Below are 23,605 nucleotides of genomic sequence, written 5' to 3'. Positions count from 1 at the left end.
TGAACTTCGAATGTTTCTCACCGGCTCCGCTGCTTACAGCTTTCTGGGTAGGTATCACGTTCACAGTCTGTTCTTCAATGATTCACTCTCGTTTTCCTCTCTCTCTCCACAGGTGATCGCTAGGGCACAGAAACACTGTTACTGAACTTTGAATGTTTCTCACCGGCTCCGCTGCTTACAGCTTTCTGGGTAGGTATCACGTTCACAGTCTGTTCTTCAATGATTCACTCTCGTTTTCCTCTCTCTCTCCACAGGTGATCGCTAGGGCACAGAAACACTGTTATTGAACTTTGAATGTTTCTCACCGGCTCCGCTGCTTACAGCTTTCTGGGTAGGTATCACGTTCACAGTCTGTTCTTCAATGATTCACTCTCGTTTGCCTCTCTCTCTCCACAGGTGGTCGCTAGGGCACAGAAACACTGTTACTGAACTTTGAATGTTTCTCACCGGCTCCGCTGCTTACAGCTTTCTGGGTAGGTATCACGTTCACAGTCTGTTCTTCAATGATTCACTCTCGTTTTCCTCTCTCTCTCCACAGGTGATCGCTAGGGCACAGAAACACTGTTATTGAACTTTGAATGTTTCTCACCGGCTCCGCTGCTTGCAGCTTTCTGGGTAGGTATCACGTTCACAGTCTGTTCTTCAATGATTCACTCTCGTTTGCCTCTCTCTCTCCACAGGTGGTCGCTAGGGCACAGAAACACTGTTACTGAACTTTGAATGTTCCTCACCGGCTCCGCTGCTTACAGCTTTCTGGGTAGATATCCCGTTCACAGTCTGTTCTTCAATGATTCACTCTCGTTTTCCTCTCTCTCTCCACAGGTGATCGCTAGGGCACAGAAACACTGTTACTGAACTTTGAATGTTTCTCACCGGTTCCGCTGCTTACAGCTTTCTGGGTAGGTATCGCGTTCACAGTCTGTTCTTCGATGATTCACTCTCGTTTTCCTCTCTCTCTCCACAGGTGATCGCTAGGGCACAGAAACACTGTTACTGAACTTTGAATGTTTCTCACCGGCTCCGCTGCTTACAGCTTTCTGGGTAGGTATCACGTTCCCGGTTTCCTCCGTAGGTCAGCAGGGGGGCGAAGGTCACACACCACCTCGCCGGGTCGAGCGCTGCCCTATCCCCACTGCCCGTAGGCCGATCGAATCCCGGATAGGGGCGCCCTTTCGTAGAGACCACGGGGGCGGCGGACCCTTTCGCCTCCGACTCTGCGACAAATACAAACACAGGTAAGCTTACACCACGAATGCTTTCAGTATTTTACTCACAGTCCTTGACAGCTCTTGGTCTGCGTCCCTTCGTACTCTGAAAACAGCGCACAGCGTATGGTGGCAATAAGGTCTGAGGTCGTTGGCCCCTCCGTCCTCTGCCCAGTGGAGAGAATGGATGGTGCGGGGCTTCTCTGACAAGACACACAGCAACCCACAGCAAATACACAGCACCACTCCAACGTGAAAAAGCTTATGATTTGTAAAGTCTCACTCACCACACTGTAAGTGCAACACCACAAGGGAAGCGCCCGATGTCCTCCACTGCGCTTGGGGCTAACATAGAGGTGATGGCAAACACGACCAAACCAGAGTCTCGTTGCTGTGGCTGTTTGGACGTATGCTTCTAGCGGCTCGCCCACCGCGCTGATTATAGGGGTAGGGCCGCCTTCCTAGTCCTGGAGGGCTCCAACGATCACACAATTTAAATTTCTGCCCGTTATACCACACCAACGGGCATACTCACAGCGGATAGCCTTTGTTTACGTTGTGTAACGAGGTCAAATCTCTTCCCGCTTTACTCCTTCCAAAATACTAGTTGGACCAAAGTTCCTTTCTACCCGTAGGGTTCTTCGTTAAATCCAGCCGGTCCACCGTAAACTGTAACAAGAGAGGGGGGGGAGAGAGAGAAATACAGACAGCCACCACGTCTAACAATGAGCACAGCTCCGTTCCTCAGCACACACTAAGCACTAGCTGTCATCTAACTGTGCTTTTTATACTCCTCTTTGCACTCCAGTTATCCAATTACCCGGCGATCTCTTTAACTAGGCACAGCTGTGCCCAATCGGCTGATTACAGCCTTCGCGGAGCCGCCGGATGTCCGGTGTTTCTGTTTTTCCGGTCGGGCCGGAAACATCCGGGCGGAACCAAACTTCTTCAACTTTTGGTTCCGCCCTGAAAAGTCGTCACCCCGTGACATCCTCCCCCGCCAATGCATTCTAGTCCCTGGAATGCCTTCGAGTAGTCCACTCACCATAGCGGGAAGGGGGCCGGCTGCGATTCTCCCGTTGGGAGCGCCTCACAGGGGAGTCAGGTTCGGCGGGCTTGGGCACAACCTCAGGTTGTCTTTGGGCGGCCGGGGGTTCGGCTGGCTCTGGTGCTGGTCCTGGCTGCCTCTGGGCGGCCGGGGGTTCAACTGGCTCAGGTGCTAGCTCTGGCTCTCCTGGGGCGGCCGGGGGTGGTGCCACCACAGGTAAGCCTGGTACCACAGCCCATCCTTCCATCCAGGGGGCCGTCGGTGCCGGCTCCGCAACTACCTCCTCCGTGACCTCGGGATAATTTGGACAAGGGCGAATCATGTTTCGGTGTACCACCCGTTCCGGGCCGGCCTTTCCTTCCGGCCGGATGGTATACACCGGCTGTCCCGGTCTCTGCTGCCTGCAGACTACGTACGGGGTGGCCTCCCAACGGTCGCTCAACTTTCCTTTGCCTTGCCGCCGGTTGTCTCGTACCAAGACTCTCTCTCCTGGTAACAAGGGGGCTTCCCGGGCCGTCCGGTCGTACAACCGCTTGTTCTTTTCTCCTGTGGCCCGTATCTTCTGGGATACCTGCTCGTAGGCAAAGTGCAGCCGTTGGTGGTGACGCCCCACCCATTCCGTCACGCTTCCTTCCTCCTGGCCCGCGGCCGCTCCCAGGACCAGGTCCGTCGGCATCCGCACATGCCTACCGAACATCAGATAAGTGGGGGCATACCCCGTCGTACTATGAATGCTGTTATTATAAGCTTGTAAGAGGTTTGGTAGAGCACTCACCCAATCGCTCTGCTTCCGTTGATCCAGGGTCCCTAAGAGCCCCAACAGGGTTTGATTAAACCTCTCGCAACAGCCGTTTCCTTGAGGGTGATATGACGTCGTATGGGTCTTCGTGCACCCATACAGCTGGCATAATTCCCGGATCACCTTTGATTCGAAATTGGCCCCTTGGTTTGAGTGTAAGAACTCTGGACATCCGAACGTTTGGAAGACGTGCCGCCATAAAGCCGTTGCGGTGGTACTTGCCGTCTGATCGAGGGTGGGAACTGCCCATGCATACTTCGTAAACAGGTCGATGATTACTAAGATGTTCGGATAGCGGTCCTGTGGCCGGCCCAGTGTCAGGAAATCCATCGCCATGATGTGGAGGGGGGCTTTGGCACATATGGGTATCATCGGCGCTCGGGCCTCTCGTCGAGATTTGAACAACATACACCTGGGGCAAGCTTGGACCAAGCTACGTACTGATGCTTCCAGCCCCGGCCAGTAGAAGAACCTGCGCAGCAGCGATACTGTCCGTTCTTGTCCCAGGTGCCCCAGCTGGTCATGGTAGGCGGACACCAGGGCTGCTGCTTGGTCGGCGGGCACCACGATCTGGCGCACCTCCTCGTCCAGCTTCGGATCACTAACTTTTCGGCAAAGCACCCCTTCCTGTATCTCCAGCTTGTCCCACTGTCCCAGCAGTCTTTTTCCCGTCTCTGTCTGGGTCAGCCTCTCGGACGACGTTGGCCGCCGGCCTTGCTCCACCCACATCTTCACCTGCCATAAATCCTGATCCTGGGCCTGTCTTTCCTTCCACCGGCAGGGGTCCCAACCCCAGCTCCCGGGTACCGCCTCCTGCTGGCCTCCTGGTGCTTCCACGACCCCTATCAGATAGCCTTCCCTCTGGCTTTCTTCTTCTTGGCCATCACAGCAACCGGGGCTGTCCACCTCTGGCAATCGGGACAAGACATCTGCGTTCGTGTGCTCCCGCCCGGGCCGATACTGCAGTTGGTAATCGAAATTGGCAAGTTGTGCCACCCAGCGCTGCTCCACAGCCCCCAACTTCGCTGTCTGTAAATGTACCAGAGGATTATTGTCTGTAATCACCGTTACCTTAACACCCCAGAGGTAGTCCTTGAACTTCTCACTCAGGGCCCACTTCAGGGCCAGCAGTTCCAGTTTGAATGAGCTGTAGTTCGCATCGTTCCTCTCCGCTGGGTGGAGGCTTCGGCTTGCGTAGGCGATCACCCGTTCCGTACCCGCTTGTCGTTGGGCCAAGACTGCTCCCAGCCCCAGGTTGCTAGCATCTGTATACAAGAGAAATGGTTGGGTAAAGTCTGCATAGGCCAAGATAGGAGCCTGTAACAATTCCTGTTTCAATCTCTGAAATGCCCCCTCACAGAACTCATCCCAATCAATAGGGGGTGACCCCCGTCCCCGGTTTCGCCCTGTGCCGACCAGTAGCTGGTTAAGTGGCTTGGCAATCTTCGAAAAATCTTTTATGAACCGTCTGTAGTATCCCACAAACCCTAGAAATGACCGCACTTGCCTCACAGTCTTGGGTGCACTCCAATCTCTTACCGCGGAGACCTTCCCAGGGTCTACGGCCACCCCAGCAGCGCTGACCACGTGGCCCAGGAACTGGACTTCCCGCCTCAACAGATGGCATTTGTCGGGTTGCAACTTCAGCCCATATTTCTCCATCGCCTGGAAAACCTCTTCGAGGTGTCGGAGGTGGGAATCAAAATCTGGGGAATACACAATTACATCATCCAAATATACCAAGACTGACTCCATTAACTGACCTCCAAGACAGCGCTGCATGAGGCGTTGGAACGTGGCTGGGGCGTTACAGAGCCCGAAGGGCATCCGTTCCCACTCAAATAATCCGAACGGGGTCGTAAAGGCGGTCTTCTCCCTATCGGCCTCGGCCACTGGCACCTGCCAATATCCACTGGCCAGATCCAGAGTGGAGTACCAAGCAGACCGCGTGAGACCGGCAAGGGAGTCTTCAATCCGGGGTAGGGGAAAAGCGTCTTTCTTGGTCACCAGGTTAAGCTTCCGATAGTCCACACAAAACCTCCAAGCTCCCGACTTTTTCTGCACAAGTACGATAGGGGCTGCCCATGGGCTACTGCTTTCCCGGACGACGCCCCGCTCCAGCATACCCTGCAATAGTGAGCGTACCTCTGTATACAAGGTGGGTGGGATCGGCCGGTACCTCTCTCTACTGGGTCCTGCATCTCCAGTCGGAATATGATGTTCCACCACCTTAGTGCACCCATAATCCTCCTCGTGTCTTGCAAACACATGTTGCCATTTCTGAAGGAGGGCTTGGAGTCTTTGTGTCTGCGCCTGTTCCAACTCTTCCCCTTGCAGGGACTCACCGGCCAAGTGTCTCGGCACGTCCCTCCCCCCGTTGTTCGAAGGGGCTTCCATCTGTGTCAGGGCCACCTCGATGACGCTGGGGCACACCTGACGGAAACTAACATCTCTCTCCTCCCTCACCTGATGGGGTGCAACCCCCGTTAATCGGGCCAGCCGCTGGTGTCGGTGTAAGTGTACTGGGTAGGGGTGGTCATTTCGGACCTTCACAGGGACCCTCCCCCGGCGGACCGCCGCTAGGCCTCGTGCTACTTCCACTTGGGGGCAATCGGCGTGAGGTTCAACCAATACCCATTCTTCGGGGCCAACTCCTCGGGGGGCTACTCTCACCCACACCATGGCCTCACTCCTAGGGGGGATGGACAGAGCAAAGCGACACATCACTCTTCCTACCTCTTCCCGGCCTCTGCGGACCTGGGTCATCTGGACCCGACGACAGTCGGCTACTACTTGCTCCCATAGGGGCCTCTCGACAGGGGAGATCCTAGGGCCGGGCTTAGCCCGAAATAACTCCTCCCAACATTCGGAGAGGACGTTCATACCTAATAGGGCTCGATGGACACCCAAACATCTGTCCTCCACGATAATCACTCCTTTTTGGGGAACCAACACCCCGTGAACTTCTAAGTCCGTCAGCCGGTAGCCAATGTAAGGGATCTCTAGGCCGTTGGCGCCCCGCAACGTCAGCCAGGGGGCCTCCCCTCCTTGGGTTCTCTGCTTCCCGAATACTTCCTGCGAGAGACTTTCCGCAAACAATGTCACTTGAGAGCCCGTATCTACTAGGCACTGTACTGTCTTGCCACATACCTTCACCTCCGCCATTGGGCTGTGCCCAACCATCTGGTCTCTAGAATTATCACGTCTTCCAGGGTCTTCTCTAGGGGTCCCGGCCACACGACCCACTGTGGCCGGTCGTCTTAAAAACCCCCCTCCGATGCCCTGCGAGGCCCACACTGGCGGCTATAATGCCCTGGTTCCCCACAACGATTGCAGATTGGCCGCCCTTGGTCATCCCACTCGAAGCGGGGCCGGTTCAGACGATTCGGGCGTCCCGGTGGCTCTCGGCCCCTCTCAGAGTAGACTCGCTCTCGGGGTGCCGGCCTCGGTTCCTCTCGCGCCCTACTTTGGCGAAGTTCTCCCAAGAGGGTCTTAGATAGTTCCGACATCTGCTCTCGGACATCTTTCAACAACTCTACCCTCAGGGCTTGCTTCCAATCTGCGTGTTCAGGTGGCGCTGCTGTGTTTCCACTTACAGCTGCACATACAGGGGTTTCAGTTACTTCGACCTCATCACCCTCCAGGGCCAGCGCCTCCTTCTTTAGATCCTCGAAGGTAAGCCCGGGGTCCCTCCGAAACTGGACCCTCAGACTTTGTCTCACGGGGCCCTCTTTCATCCCCAGGAGGAACTGGTCGCGTAACAAAGCCTCTCCGTCTCCTAGCCCATGGTCTCGTCGGGCTTGCAGGCGAGTGAACTGCTCTCGTAGCCTGAGGGCAAAAGCTCTGATAGGTTGTCGGGGGCCTTGCTTACAATTAAAAAATTGTGAACGGAGGACAGCTACGGGGGTATGGTCACCATATTGTTCAGCAAGGAACTGGAACACAGTCTGGGCGGTGGCTCTAATTGCTTCGGGGGCGGCTTGTACCTCTCGCCGTGCTTCTCCTTCTAGGGAGTTCAACACAAACTGGAGCCGCTGGGCGGCGCTAAGGCCCTGCAAGTCGGCCAAGTACTCCAGTTGAGCCTTCCATTCGGTCAGGCGTACCTCCGACTCTGCTCCTCCATATCTCTGGACCCATGGGCTGCCCATGATAACGGACGTGGCACGGGGTGGGGCTGCAGGCCCCGCGTTGTCAGTCATTGGGTGACCTTGGTTACTCAACTCGAGGTGGGATCCTGCCGACTACGCCAAAATCTGTCACCACTAGGGGCTGGCTGTGTTTGACTAAGCCACGCCCCTTTTTAACTCCCACCTCGAGGAGGTCCCCAAAGCCGACCCAATGACCAGACAAACACGGAAACAGGCGAGTAAAATTTAAAACAAGCTTTATTGAATTTAAATACTTAAAAGGACTGGGAAAAATGGGGAAAGGGGAATTTAAAACTAATAGGCTTCTTCTCCTCCCTCCAGGGAGACTACAGCCACGGGCAGACAGGGACAAGAGCAACAGGGGTGCCAACCACCCTTAACGGGGAAAGAGGGAAACGTCAGGCTCCCGCCTGGACCCTGCTAGCCGTGGCGCCCTCCTTCTTCTTTCCTGGAGGCAGACAATTTTGGTGTGACTGGTAGAGGTCTTTCCCACTGTCCGTGCCCAATTGTTCGCTCTCGCCTTCCTCTCTCTCCACAGGCGGCCACTAGGACACAAAGACACTGTTACTGGACTTCGAATGTTTCTCACCGGTTCTGCGGTTTACGACGTTCTGGGTAGGTATCACGTTCACAGTCTGTTCTTCAATGATTCACTCTCGTTTTCCTTTCTCTCTCCACAGGTGGTCGCTAGGACACAAGACACTGTTACTGAACTTCGAATATTTCTCACCGGCTCCGCTGCTTACAGCTTTCCGGGTAGGTATCACGTTCACAGTCTGTTCTTCAATGATTCACTCTCGTTTTCCTCTCTCTCTCCACAGGTGGTCGCTAGGACACAGAAACACTGTTACTGAACTTTGAATGTTTCTCACCGGCTCCGCTGCTTACAGCTTTCTGGGTAGGTATCACGTTCACAGTCTGTTCTTCAATGATTCACTCTCGTTTTCCTTTCTCTCTCCACAGGTGGTCGCTAGGACACAAGACACTGTTGCTGAACTTCGAATGTTTCTCACCGGCTCCGCTGCTTACAGCTTTCTGGGTAGGTATCACGTTCACAGTCTGTTCTTCAATGATTCACTCTCGTTTTCCTCTCTCTCTCCACAGGTGATCGCTAGGGCACAGAAACACTGTTACTGAACTTTGAATGTTTCTCACCGGCTCCGCTGCTTACAGCTTTCTGGGTAGGTATCACGTTCACAGTCTGTTCTTCAATGATTCACTCTCGTTTTCCTCTCTCTCTCCACAGGTGATCGCTAGGGCACAGAAACACTGTTATTGAACTTTGAATGTTTCTCACCGGCTCCGCTGCTTACAGCTTTCTGGGTAGGTATCACGTTCACAGTCTGTTCTTCAATGATTCACTCTCGTTTGCCTCTCTCTCTCCACAGGTGGTCGCTAGGGCACAGAAACACTGTTACTGAACTTTGAATGTTTCTCACCGGCTCCGCTGCTTACAGCTTTCTGGGTAGGTATCACGTTCACAGTCTGTTCTTCAATGATTCACTCTCGTTTTCCTCTCTCTCTCCACAGGTGATCGCTAGGGCACAGAAACACTGTTATTGAACTTTGAATGTTTCTCACCGGCTCCGCTGCTTGCAGCTTTCTGGGTAGGTATCACGTTCACAGTCTGTTCTTCAATGATTCACTCTCGTTTGCCTCTCTCTCTCCACAGGTGGTCGCTAGGGCACAGAAACACTGTTACTGAACTTTGAATGTTCCTCACCGGCTCCGCTGCTTACAGCTTTCTGGGTAGATATCCCGTTCACAGTCTGTTCTTCAATGATTCACTCTCGTTTTCCTCTCTCTCTCCACAGGTGATCGCTAGGGCACAGAAACACTGTTACTGAACTTTGAATGTTTCTCACCGGTTCCGCTGCTTACAGCTTTCTGGGTAGGTATCGCGTTCACAGTCTGTTCTTCGATGATTCACTCTCGTTTTCCTCTCTCTCTCCACAGGTGATCGCTAGGGCACAGAAACACTGTTACTGAACTTTGAATGTTTCTCACCGGCTCCGCTGCTTACAGCTTTCTGGGTAGGTATCACGTTCCCGGTTTCCTCCGTAGGTCAGCAGGGGGGCGAAGGTCACACACCACCTCGCCGGGTCGAGCGCTGCCCTATCCCCACTGCCCGTAGGCCGATCGAATCCCGGATAGGGGCGCCCTTTCGTAGAGACCACGGGGGCGGCGGACCCTTTCGCCTCCGACTCTGCGACAAATACAAACACAGGTAAGCTTACACCACGAATGCTTTCAGTATTTTACTCACAGTCCTTGACAGCTCTTGGTCTGCGTCCCTTCGTACTCTGAAAACAGCGCACAGCGTATGGTGGCAATAAGGTCTGAGGTCGTTGGCCCCTCCGTCCTCTGCCCAGTGGAGAGAATGGATGGTGCGGGGCTTCTCTGACAAGACACACAGCAACCCACAGCAAATACACAGCACCACTCCAACGTGAAAAAGCTTATGATTTGTAAAGTCTCACTCACCACACTGTAAGTGCAACACCACAAGGGAAGCGCCCGATGTCCTCCACTGCGCTTGGGGCTAACATAGAGGTGATGGCAAACACGACCAAACCAGAGTCTCGTTGCTGTGGCTGTTTGGACGTATGCCTCTAGCGGCTCGCCCACCGCGCTGATTATAGGGGTAGGGCCGCCTTCCTAGTCCTGGAGGGCTCCAACGATCACACAATTTAAATTTCTGCCCGTTATACTACACCAACGGGCATACTCACAGCGGATAGCCTTTGTTTACGTTGTGTAACGAGGTCAAATCTCTTCCCGCTTTACTCCTTCCAAAATACTAGTTGGACCAAAGTTCCTTTCTACCCGTAGGGTTCTTCGTTAAATCCAGCCGGTCCACCGTAAACTGTAACAAGAGAGGGGGGGAGAGAGAGAAATACAGACAGCCACCACGTCTAACAATGAGCACAGCTCCGTTCCTCAGCACACACTAAGCACTAGCTGTCATCTAACTGTGCTTTTTATACTCCTCTTTGCACTCCAGTTATCCAATTACCCGGCGATCTCTTTAACTAGGCACAGCTGTGCCCAATCGGCTGATTACAGCCTTCGCGGAGCCGCCGGATGTCCGGTGTTTCTGTTTTTCCGGTCGGGCCGGAAACATCCGGGCGGAACCAAACTTCTTCAACTTTTGGTTCCGCCCTCAAAAGTCGTCACCCCGTGACACATACACTTGAAAGATACAGCAGTTCAGGCTTACTGAAAGTTTCCATGAAGGATATAAGTGAATAACTGTGTTTAACACTGTTACAGCATGCAACAGTGAAATCCGCCATTACGGGAGATCGCGTCCGTTTGTAAACAATGCGAAACTTTTTCAATCCGAAGCGTGCAGTCTGCTAAGGTTGCTTAACGTTACTGTATGTAGGCTGAACTGCACAAGCTATGAGCATATTAAGTTACATGATAGCAAATATAAATGGTATAAATTAACTGTTAACGTTACTTACTTCTAATCCAGCAATGCGTTCTCCATTGTTCTTCTTAGGTAACGTTAAAGATAAATGCTTCTCTTCCTCAATGTCCAGACATAAATGAAGATATTCCTCACGTGTGTGAATAAAGTTTATAATCCAAACATGCGGTAAAAAGTCTTTAAATCTGATCAAACTTTACGCTTTGCTTGTTATGGTTGAACAGCTCGTGTCTTCATTACCATGTCAACAGCTGTGGGCGTGACCAAATTAAAGATAATGAAGTCAGCCAGGAAAAACGGTACTCTCTTTACTTCAATGCAGATTACATAAACAGGCAATATTTGTTTTTGAGTATATTTAGCTTGTTTAAAAGTAGACATTTCAGGCTTTCTTTGGATATGTGTATCATGCTTGTGTCACGAGTATTCGCGGAGTTTCAATTCATTTTTGTAACGTGTTTTGAGAGACAGCTGGCGGAGACAGAAATGTCTGGATGCACACCCTGTTTATTTTCTTCATTTGACAAAAACACAAAGATCTGTTGTTATTGTGAATGAACACATATTAAAGAAGACCCTTAACCGTTTCAAATGATGTCAAACACGTAAGTGTATGATTATTAATGATGGAGTATTTTAAGTTGATTCTGCCATGATAAGGAAAAAACACGTCAAAACGCGGCCCCGCGTTTTTGGACCCCAGGGGGTTAATATAGTCAGGGCAGGTGCTCACAACCTTTTTTAACCTCATACTAAACATTTAATGCATTGTTATATGTCTGCGTTATTATTAATATTCCACAACAAATGATTTACCACTTCTGTATTGTTTGATGATGGGTTTTTTTGTGTTATACATTGTGCTTATACAGACAGTCCTAAACCTGTAGTGAGTGTTGATCCTGACAAACAGCTGTTCAGTGGAGAAACTGTTACTATGAGATGTGACATACAGGATACAGGAGACACTGAGTGGACATACAGCTGGACTGTAGAGAAGACAAATTACCAGTATACATTCAACCGATGCAACACACAAGAGTGTAAAATCAACAACATTCAACCATATAACAGTGGTAAATACACCTGTAGAGGACAGATACGTGGACAAAACACTGAGATGAGTGATGCTGTTACACTGACTGTATCATCAGGTGAGTTTATATGTTTGTTCATCATTATTAGTGTGAAGAGATGAAGTGTAACATGTTATTCATGAGAGATTGATCACTTTCAGATAAACCACAGACAGTTTTAAGTGTTTCTCCACAGCAGTGGTTGACTGAAGGAGATTCAGTGACTCTGATGTGTGAAGTTATAAGTTCATCTACAAGCTGGACAATCAGCTGGTTCACTGGTAATATCTCATTCATCTCATAAAATCATAAAAACATCAACTGATATAATTCAGGGGTGAAGTTAAATATAAAATGGGTGAATATAAAATTGTATATACTGTACATATGGCAAGGCAAGGCAAGGCAAGTTTATTTGTATAGCACATTTCATACACAGAGGTCATTCAAAGTGCTTTACATAGAAATGAGAAAACAATATATAAAAGAGAAAAAAGAAAATGTAAAAATAATAGATACATAATAAAATCACAATAAAAACAAAGATACATGAACATTTAGAATAACAATTAAAGAAAATAAATGTGATTTTAATAAAAACACTTTAAAAAGGTAAAAAGAATAAAACAGAAGTAAAAGTGACTTGAGTTAAAGGTGCAGTCAGTGTGAAGCAGCACAGTGCTCATTCAGTAAATGCAAAGTTAAACAGATGTGTTTTTAATCTAGATTTAAAAGTGTTTACAGTTGAAGCACATCTGATCTCTTCTGGAAGCTGATTCCAGCTACAGGTGGCATAATAACTAAATGCTGACGCACCTTGTTTTGAGTGAACCCTTGGGATTTCTAACTGACCGGATCCTAATGATCTGAGTAATCTTTTAGGTTTATATACAGTTAGCATATCTGTCATGTATTTGGGTCCTAAGCCATGAAGTGATTTATAAACGAGTAACAATACTTTAAAATCTATTCTAAATGTAACAGGAAGCCAGTGTAAGGACCTGAGGACTGGAGTAATGTGCTCAGATTTTTTGGTTCTGGTCAGAATTCTGGCAGCAGTGTTTTGTATGAGCTGCAGCTGTCTAATGGTCTTTTTGGGGATCCCCGTAAGAAGTCCATTGCAGTAATCCACCCTGCTTGTGATGAAAGCATGAACAAGTTTCTCTAAGTCCTGTCTTGAGACAAAACATCTAATTCTGGCAATATTTCTGAGATGGTAGTAAGCTGATTTGCTTATCGCTTTCACGTGACTACTGAAATTAAGGTCAGACTCTAAAATTACACCAAGATTTCTGACTTTATTTTGTGTCTTTAGACCCCTAGAGTCAAGGTATGTGTTAACTTTGAGAGTTTCATCTTTATTTCCAAATACAATGACTTCAGTTTTGTCTTTGTTTAACTGGAGGAAGTTTTGACGCATCCAACAGTTAATTTCATCAATACATTTACATAGAGAGTCAATGGGGCTGTAGTCATTGGGTGACAGGGCTAAGTATATCTGGGTGTCATCTGCATAGCTGTGGTAAGCAATTTGGTTCTTTTTCATTATTTAACCAAGTGGGCACATATACAAATTAAACAGAAGCGGTGCAAGAATTGAACCCTGTGGGACTCCACATGTCATGGATGTCCACTCAGATTTATGGTTACCTATGTTCACATAGTAACCTCTTCCTTGTAGGTATGTTTTAAACCATTTGAGGACCATCCCAGAGAGCCCTACCCAGTTTTCCAGTCTATGTAAGAGTATGGTGTGATCTACTGTGTCAAAGGCAGCACTAAGATCTAGTAGCACCAGCACTGATATTTTACCTGAATCAGAGTTTTAGCGAATATCATTTATTATCTTTATTATCTTCTCTGTGCTGTGACGCTGACGGAAACCAGATTGAAAATTGTCCAGATGGCCATTTGAGTTTAAGAATTTGTTCAGCTGATTAAAAACAACCTTTTCAATGATCTTGCCTATAAACGGAAGATTTGAGATTGGTCTGTAGTTGCTAAGTATGGTTTTGTCTAGGTTACTCTTTTTTAGGAGAGGCTTAATAACTGCTGTTTTTAATGACTCTGGAAAGGTGCCTGTGATCAGAGAGGTATTTACTATTTTTAAGAGGTCAATTTCTAAGCAGTTAAGTACCTTTTTGAGAAAAGATGTGGGGAGCCTGTCAAGGCTGCTAGTTGATGCTTTAAGATGTTGTACTGTTTCTTCCAAGGTTTTTATATCAATTATGTCAAATTCTGAGAGAATGGCTAATTTCTGAGGTTGTTGCAATGATATCTGACTGATCACAGTACAATATGAGGCCGTATTGATCGTCATTCTGATATTACTGATCTTCTCAGAGAAAAAGGTTGCAAACTCATTGCATTTGTTGTCAGAGAGCATTTCACTAGGAACTTGATTTGGGGGGTTTGTTAGTCTCTCTACAGTAGCAAAAAGAGTGCGAGTGTTGTTTATGTTTTTGTTTATAATGTTTGAAAAGAAGGTCTGTCTAGCTGTGCCTAGTTCTACATTGAAAGCACGAAGACTGTCCTTATAGATGCTATAATGTACTTCAAGTTTTGTTTTCCGCCACATACGTTCAGCTTTTCTGCATGTTCTTTTCATGTGCTGTACTGCTGTTGTGTTTCTCCAGGGTGCTTTACGTCTGCCAGTGATCACCCTGACCTTTACTGCAGCTATACCATCAATAGCATCTTTAACTTTTATGTTAAAGTTTTCAAGGAGAACATCAACAGAGTCTGCCGATATGTTTGGCAACATTGACATAGCATTCATAAATACCTCACTGGTGTTCTCATTTATGAACCTTTTTTTAACATAGACATATCTAGCATCAGTGGCAGGACAGATCAATAAATCAAAGTAAACACAGAAATGGTCAGATAGTGCTTCATCCTTGATTACAGTGGATGAAATGTTTAGACCCTTGCTAATGAGCAGATCAAGAGTGTGTCCCCGATTGTGTGTAGGACCTTGCATGTGCTGGGTCAGATCAAAAGTGTTTAAAACATTTAACAGTTCAATTGCAGCATTGTTTTCTGCATTGTCTATATGAATATTAAAATCTCCAGCAATAACAAAATAATCAAATTCAGAGGAAATTGTTGATAAAAGTTCTGTGAATTCATCAACAAATGCTGAGGTGTATTTAGGAGGTCTATAAATAATTGTAAACAGAATGCGTGGTGTACCTTTTAAAGCAATACACAAATATTCAAAAGACTGGTATTCACCAAGTAACACTTGCTTGCATTGAAAGGCATCTTTGAATAAAGCAGCTATTCCTCCACCTCTTCTAGCAGCTCTACAGACATTTATAAAGGTAAAGTTGGGTGGGGCTGATTCATTGAGGACTGTAGCACTGCAGCTGTCATCTAACCAAGTTTCATTTAGAAACATAAAGTCCAGGTTGTTATTGGTGATAAGATCATTAACTAAAAAGGATTTGTTCTTTAGTGAACGGATGTTCAGAAGTGCTAACTTAACAGTAACTGGTTTTGGCACTGTATCAATCTCAGAATGACGTATAATAGGCAGTAGATTAGATAGAATTGCTGTGCGGCTGGAGACGGCCTTCATCTTTCTATCACATGTCAGGACAGAGATAGGGAAAGCTAAAGGGACATCGGGCACCCGCTTGTTCTTAAAATATTTATGATTGTTACTGCTGACGTAGCGGGAACCCAACACACATCAGTTACCAGTGCTGTTTGCAGATGAGGGCTGGTGTGATCCCTGACGTTGAGGCAGAGGTCGGAGTGCTCTCTCAGATGGAGGGGGAGGGCGGGCTGAGCCCGAAGGCTTTGGTGGTTGAGGAGCCTGCCGTTTCTTGGTTGATATTTGGGGACTCGCAGCAATAGAGTGGGAGAGCTTTGTTCCAGCAGATACCAGTTTCTCCATTTTCTCTGAAAAGCCCAGAAGTGGTGATGTTGGAGAGAGGGAGAGAGAGTGTGACGACATCAGCTGTGATTCTGGTGTTCCTGAAGGCTGGGAGGCAGTGTTATCATTCCTCTGGTCATTATCAACAGAAACGTCCTTGGGTGTTGATTCACAATCCAGCTGTAGCGAGGTCTGTGGGCAGGGCTCAGCCTGAGCTGTGTCTGTGAACAGTAGTTGTGACTGCAGAGTTTTATCCTTGTCATCTGAATGTCCATCCAGGTGCTGGTGTAAAATCCTGTGGTCATTTCCGCTGTTCAGTAGTGGACTGGCACTCTTAGCTGATGGATGATGCATGGAGAATAAGATATTGTCTTTAAGCAACCTAGCACCTAGTTTGTTTGGGTGGATACCATCTGTGTTAAAAAGTTGCCTTTGGCTCCAGAAGATATTGAAATTGTCAATGTAATTCAGTCCTCTCATGGTGCAGGTTTTTTGCAGCCATGAATTTAAACTTAGTAGCCGAGAAAACATATTTGTTCCCCGGGCTGGGAGAGGTCCACTGATGAAAGATTGAACTTTCAGTCTTGCAAGTGTTTCAAAAAGTTCATTGAAATCCCCCTTAAGGAGCTCAGACTGCTCTTTCCGAATATCATTCTTTCCCACATGTATGACAATCCGACTGACAGACTTATGTTTCATCAGAATGTTGCAAAGTTCCTTGTTAACATCAGAAACCGTTGCACGAGGAAAACAGTATGTACGGGTAGCCTTGCTTTCAAAGTTTCTGATAATATTGTCACCCACTATCAGCGTGCTTGGCTCGGCTGATGTCTGAGCGGAGCGCCGCTGCCTGTATGATATTGAGCGACTGTTAGCTCTGTAAGCTACTGACTGATGTGATCTGTGTCCATTAACATTTGGGGATTCTTCACCCAAACTCATTAGTGCTTCAAATCTATTTTCAAGCCGTACAGGGGGTGGTAGAATACCAATATTGGCTACTCGAGTTGTACCCATATCTGGGGTAGATGATGCTAATGCAGCAATTTGTGACACTCGTGACAGTCTAATGTCTTGAGCACTTTTGGGTCTCGCACCCTGTTTATGCCATCGGTTTGTGTCCCCAATTACTTTAGGTTTCTCTGAGCTCACTATGACCTGTTTATAAGCATTAGGTTCACAGGACTCACCAGCTTTATGTTGAGAAGGACCACGATGAAGCTCCGCTGTATGTTCTGGCAGGGTCGGCAGCGCCACAAGTAACTTTGTTTCGAGAACCGCAATCTTTTGTAAAAGTCTGTGGCAGTTTGAGCAGCAGGTGGATTGAGATCCAAAAGAAGGCATTTTTTCTTCTTTTCTTCTGTTTGAGTGTGGGCAGCTGTGTTGTCCTGTTTTAGGATTGTCAGCTGCCGGCAATAGCAGACTGGTAGACTGCTATGATAGAAACCCCAAGTTGTTGAATATTCCAAATATCGATATAGTTCCAGGAATTTGTAGTTTTAGTTTGAGAGCCCAATTGTTTAGTTTGAGCACTGTGCTGAACTGCTGGTAGTTGAATCAAAAGATAAAAGATAAAAGCAAAAAAGCAAAAGCGCAAAGCACAGAGCGCAAGTAAAAGCATCCGAGCAGTAGCAAAGCAGGACTTTATATGGTGAGTTATTGTAGTTTTTTGTCTATTTAAGAATGTAATATAATCATAATTTATAGTATAAGGGTTTGACAATAAACATTTGGTTTTAGACCAAAATAATTTATTAGTGTAGGTAGGGCCTTTCAGTTTGTCTTCAGTCCTGTGTGCACCAGCAAGATGAGCACCAACATTTTGTCCTCTTTTGAACTCTTGTATGTCTCCCAGTATATCATGTGAATTGCAATATTTTATGTGCATTTTGCTTTTACTGATGAAATTTGCAATTAGTGAAGATTGGCCACAAGACCACACATACAGTATATAGTTTTGAATCCTTCAATATATATTGACCTGTGTATCAGTTTCATTGTCCAAGTTTGCACTGTATGCAACTGTAAAATATTATAAAATTATCTCCATTCATTCTATTTCCCTTCTGTCTCTTTTACTGTAAATTAAGACACCATATTAAATGATAATGATTAACCCAAATTTTACCCTTTCTACAGTGAATAAATATGTTGATTATAAGCTGGTGTCAATCAGCAGTGGAGGATCTAAAGGCATCTACGCAGTGAGTTCAGTGACTGTGAAGCACACAGGAGTTTATATGTGCAGAGCAGAGAGAGGAGATCCAGTCTATCACACAGAGTACAGTAACACACAAACACTGTGGATCACTGGTGAGTTCATCACACACAACTACACAGCAACAATTTCTTACACTATATGTCTTATATCATTCATTTATTCATTTATCTCTTATAAAGAGGCCTCAGGTGTTTCTCCTTCAGTCTCTCTGATCATCAGACCCAACAGATCTCAACACTTCTCATCTGAATCTCTCTCTCTGAGCTGTGAGGATCACAGTAAATCTACTGGATGGACAGTGAGAAGATACACAGACGAAATGAAACCTTGTTCATCATCAGACTGGAGATCTACAGGAACAACATCTACATGTACAATCAGATCTCTCAACATATCTGATACTGGAGTGTACTGGTGTCAGTCTGAATCTGGAGAGAAACTTCATCCTGTTAATATCTCAGTACACAGTGAGTATACATGACTGTAGTTTATGATTGCTAGGGTTTTCTGAATGTTTGCTAGGGCAGTGCAAGGATGCATAGATGCCTAAGTCACACACAAGTATATTATTTTCCCCAGTATAGGGTTTCTGCTTTGATTTAATTTAATACCATTAATTTATTCCGTTGTGTAGATGCTGATGTGATTCTGGACAGTCCTGTTCATCCTGTGACTGAAGGAGATCCTCTGACTCTACGCTGTTTATATCGAGATAAAAAACCCTCTAACATGAGAGCTAAATTTGATAAAGATGGATTAGTGGTGCAGAGTCAGACAACAGCAGACATGATGATCATCCCTACAGTCTCAAAGTCACATGAGGGTTTCTACTACTGTAAACACACAGAGAGAGGAGAGTCTCCAAAGAGCTGGATCTCAGTCAGAGGTGATCTCTCTCCTCTATAAGCACAGTTGAATTTTGCACATTTTGCATATGCACTGTTTATAAAAGGATGTATGTATGCTTTTCCAGCCTCAGGATCCTCATCTCTTGGTCTTACTGTTGGTCTGTGTCTTGGACTGAGCGTCATGTTTTTAATATTTTTCTTGGTGTGGTGCTACAAAAACGAAAAACTCTCTCAGTGTCCCTCACCTGTCAGTCAACAGCAGAACATCAGTCAGACATCAGATCAAACACAGACTGAGGACACTCCACTGCAGACTGGTCAATTTGTGTCAGAAATCTACTTTACACAACAACCCACAAACATCATAACAACAGGCTAGCAACACCTTTGCAAATGCCCTCAATAGCCTCGCATTGTGGTGCAGAGTTTACATAGGAAAATATACATTTATAAGCATATGAAATATTGATTTAAATTATATATTTTCATTGAATTGTGTTCATATATTGCTAATACATATTCACATATAAACGTGACTTAAAGAGAAAACATGTAATCATATCTTTATTCTTTATTATAGACAATGTAAGCGAATCAGTTGATCTCAACTATGCTAATATTGAACTGAAACCTACGAAAGAAATGAAGACAAGAGAGAAAGAAAAGAAAGGTAGGCAAGGCAAGTTTGTTTGTATAGCACATTTTATACACAGGGGTATTTCAAAGTTATGTAAAAATGAGAAAACATACATGCTAATAAAATAACAAGTAAAAGAAAATAAATGTGTTCTATAAAGACAGTTTAAAATGTCTTAAAATAATAAAATATAAATAAAATGACTCCATTCCAATTTTCGGTTGACAGGTTTAATATTGCTCAGAATAGGACTCTTCTTAAACCCCCCAAAAATCCAAAATGCTATACATTGACAGGTGATCCACAGCTTGCGTAGGGCCTTTTTCAAATGTGAATAAGGTCAATGGTGAACCAATAGACCCCTTCACGGTTCACGTCACAGGCTGTTCCCACTGCGCATGTCGGGGTCAGAAAAGTCATTACAGCTGATTGAGTTGCGTATTATTCGGTATCGTCAAAAATGCCTACTTACGTCGTGGGCTGTGAAAATCGCACAAGGTCTTCTGTTAAGTTTTCGCGATTCATGCAGAATCTCAAAAACAAAAAAATACAACATCTGCGTCTGCAAGCAATTAACGTGCAGACTGGGACAATGCAAAGATCAAAGAGGCTTGTGTTTGTAGTGCTCACTTCATTTGAGGTAAGTCATCATTTTTCAGCACTGTTAGATTAAATTATAAAGCCTAAATGGTATGAACAGTTTGACCCCGTGCTGCGCGCGCACCCGATAATCATTCAATGTTTACAAACCTTGAAGGGGTCTATTAGATCCATTTAAATCATCTGTCTTTACATTAAGAGACTACACTCTCAGAAACAAAGGTACAAAAGCTGTCACTGGGACAGCACCTTTTTAAAAAGATCCCAATATGTACCATTTTGGTACAGCTATGTACCTTTTCAGGTATTAGTATGTACCTCTAAAGTTCCAATATGTACCTTTCAGGTCCAAAAATTACTTTTTTTAAAGTACTTTTTTAAATAAACTGACTACAATTTCTGTTTAATTTTATAACAGGAATTTAAACATTTCCCAGAGTTGAAACGAACTGCGAAATGTCTGGTAATTTGTTATAAACTAATTTTCTGAACTCTTGGCATTTTTAGGAATTAACAGTGAAAGGGAAGGCACTGTATACTCTAAACTGAAGAAGAGAAGAGATCAAGGTGAGATAAATAAATAAATAATAAACAAAACGAAAACAGTATGCAAAGTTGCAAACATGCAAACATCTTTCAGTATGCAAAGTTAAAATACAATTTTGAAGGATTCAATTTTTTTAAGTCTATTAATTTTTTTTCAGATGTTGCTTGAGGAAAAAATATGAGGAGAAAAAAAATGGCTGTACGTTTATCAATAATCCAGTAATATGATTAGCCTATACCTTCACATGCATCATTAGAGTAAATTCTTGCTTTTCTTTGATTGTCTAATAGCATGATAGTTTTTTGTTAGGATATTTTTTATTAACGTTTTATTAACGTCTGGTGTGGAGCATGTAAGATGACCTGACTTTCAGTCCTGACCTAATATGCATGAATAATCTTTTTATTAATTTCTCATAAATGCACAAATGTCTGGATGCTCTTGTGTCTTGATGTTTTATTTAGCTTAATGGGGTACATAGAATTGCCAGTTGTCCCAAAATGATTTTGTCTCATACTGTACAGTACGTCTGTTGTGCATGGTGCAGAAAATCACAGAGGTACCGCAAATTTTTTTTTAAATTGACTATAAGTCTAATGCTTTATCTAAGAGGCCAAAATATTGGGATTGGCACATTCCCATTTTAATAACACCAAAAACGTGATCACTTCATGACCCAAAGCCATAAATGGTTAAGCGTCGCAATCGTAAAAAAAAGATAGATAGAGGTTTATTATAATTGCAGAACATAATGCTGTAATATTATTTTGGTAAAAGCAGTTAATGGTAACCATGCGAGTATGCCGAACCTTTGCTATACCTCTGTGTCAATCATCACATTTTCAGTGAGTCTAATACAGACATGGAACCAACATTTAGGGATTCATTCCCACATTTAAATGTGTTTGTCACTTTCCAAACTTTGAAGTGTGTATAGGGCTTTAGTCAAAATGAAATATTACTTATTTTCATATGGGTGAACTTGTTTATACTGCTGACTGTTTAATAGCCTAGTTGTTAAAGGGGCCATGGTATGAAAATCTGACTTTTTCCATGTTTAAGTGCTATGATTGGGTCCCCAGTGCTTCTATCAATCTAGAAAATGTGAAAAAGATCAACCCAGTAACTTAGTTTTGGTAAAGCATTCTCTACAAGCACATGAAAAAATAAGTTGTTGAAATTTGGCTCTCCTTATGATGTCATAAGGTGCACTTATTATAATAATACCGCCCCTTAATCTGCACTATCCAACCACAGCACTGACATTTAGTGCAGAGAAAAGCACAATTGAGTTTTAATGGCAACAAACGACCATCATTTTGATCAGTGTTTGAATTTCATCAGCTCATTTGCTTTTTAATGAACACACCCAAAAAGGCACATTTTTTGCACACACCTACAAAGTGGCAATTTAAACATGCTATAATAAATTATTTATAAGGTGTTTTGAGCTAAAATTTCACATATGTGCTCTGGGAACACCAAAGATTTATTTGACATCTTAAAAAAAGTCTTGTGCCATGGCCCCTTTAAGTATCAACAAGACTATAAAAAGTGTTTTTGTTTTCTGATAATCTAACTATTTAGTTGCACATTTTACATTTTGGTTATTTAATAAAATACACATTTCTTTAATTTTAATGTATTATGTTAAAAATGCAATACATAAAAGACTGTTGTTGTATTGAGCAAATGTGTGCATTTGGATTTTTTTATTGACTTATAACATTTATATTTTAATGACTTTTTTATTGATGCTAAATTGTGAGATGTTTTCACGCAATAGAAAATAATTTCTATTACCATTAGACTCAGACTTATTTACTAAGTTGACTTTTCCAGAAATTAACAGTTCACCTTCGTTGATTCTCCTCATAACCATCTTAATGTACAGTAAATGCATTAATTGGTGTTGCATCTCTTTAATCCGGGATAAAATAGGGGAACGCAATCTCTGATGGTCGACTGGACCGCGAGATTGGTGTCCGACTTTTTTATTCCTTCACGGCAAACGTCTGCTCTTGTTTAAATTTCAGGCGAGGCAAGCCGCACCTCAATTTCATACAGCGATGCGCAGAACGATCAGCCTGTGACTTTGAGGTATCGCGCAAGCGAATCCACCGTATGCTTTTAAATCGTTCTCGCAGTACTGGGATGTCATCGAGTGGTCTGCACAGCACAACGTGAAGTCGAACTTCAAATGAACACCACACGGTGGTTTGACGCATCTTTTCTTTTATCTCGCCACATAAGATAACAAAGGTTTACTCTTGTACCAGTCCAGTCCATACGAATACAACTGAGGGATTGTTTTCTTGATTGATCTTTACTGAATTAATGGCTGCTGAAAGTAAAGTTTTACCACCACAGGTAAATACTGATATGACCGTTATTTTAGACGGTTTGTAATGTTTTTGGCTAGTTGTGGTCAAGCAGATGTTTTTCCAACGTTTCGTAACTCTCTAAGGTAATTTTGTCACGTCTCTGTAGACGCTGTACAAGGCCACCTTAATGCACGGGCTTACCTGGGCTGAAGCCCAGGGGCCTCACGAGTTTAAGGGCCTCCCATTTTTACGTTCATGATTAGCTGAAAATGTCATATTGATTTGTAACTTGTCAAATTTTCTGTCAATCACTAATTGCACGTTACATGGCTGATGATTGGTCCAAATTAGTAGTGACCCGCTTATCAAAATGTCTATAATTAGTTTTTGGGTTTGGGGGGGTGAAAATGTCGGGGAGGACGTTTGAAAGTGGCGCCCAGAAAAGAAAAAGAATTATTAAGAAGGAGTTGCGTGAAAAATATCTACTAAAGAGCATCCCAAAGCTCAACAGATTTTTTAAACCAGCTGCTACTGATGGACCCGGCAGCACCGGAGGAAGATCTGTATCTCACACACCGGAGGGAGCGGAGGAGGCGCAGCCAGCGCCCGTGCAGGTGGGAGATTTAGCTGGAGAGAAGCAGGGAACCACCCGCAGCGAGGAGGGGGGAGCACACGAGCCCCAGAGAGACGTGGATTTATTAATAGAACAGAGAGATGACCAGGCCGCAAAGCAGTTAGTGATAGAGGGAGACGAGTCAGATGACCCATATAACTTGGGCCGCTGGGGAAACAATATTGATGCGAACGTGCGAGCTTATTGGGCGAAAATCGGA

The 23,605-nt window shown here is 45.1% G+C and overlaps 1 pseudogene; it reads left to right on the top strand.

The window, feature by feature from the left end:
* Positions 1–9,756: 9,756 nt before the first annotated feature.
* LOC141362845 (Fc receptor-like protein 5) lies at positions 9,757–21,948 on the top strand (annotated as a pseudogene).
* Positions 21,949–23,605: the final 1,657 nt, after the last annotated feature.

This window comes from Misgurnus anguillicaudatus, unplaced genomic scaffold, assembly GCF_027580225.2.
Source record: "Misgurnus anguillicaudatus unplaced genomic scaffold, ASM2758022v2 HiC_scaffold_29, whole genome shotgun sequence".
Lineage (NCBI taxonomy): Eukaryota > Metazoa > Chordata > Actinopteri > Cypriniformes > Cobitidae > Misgurnus > Misgurnus anguillicaudatus.
The sequence above is the reverse complement of the archived record's forward strand: the minus strand, read 5'-3'. Positions and strand labels throughout refer to the sequence as shown.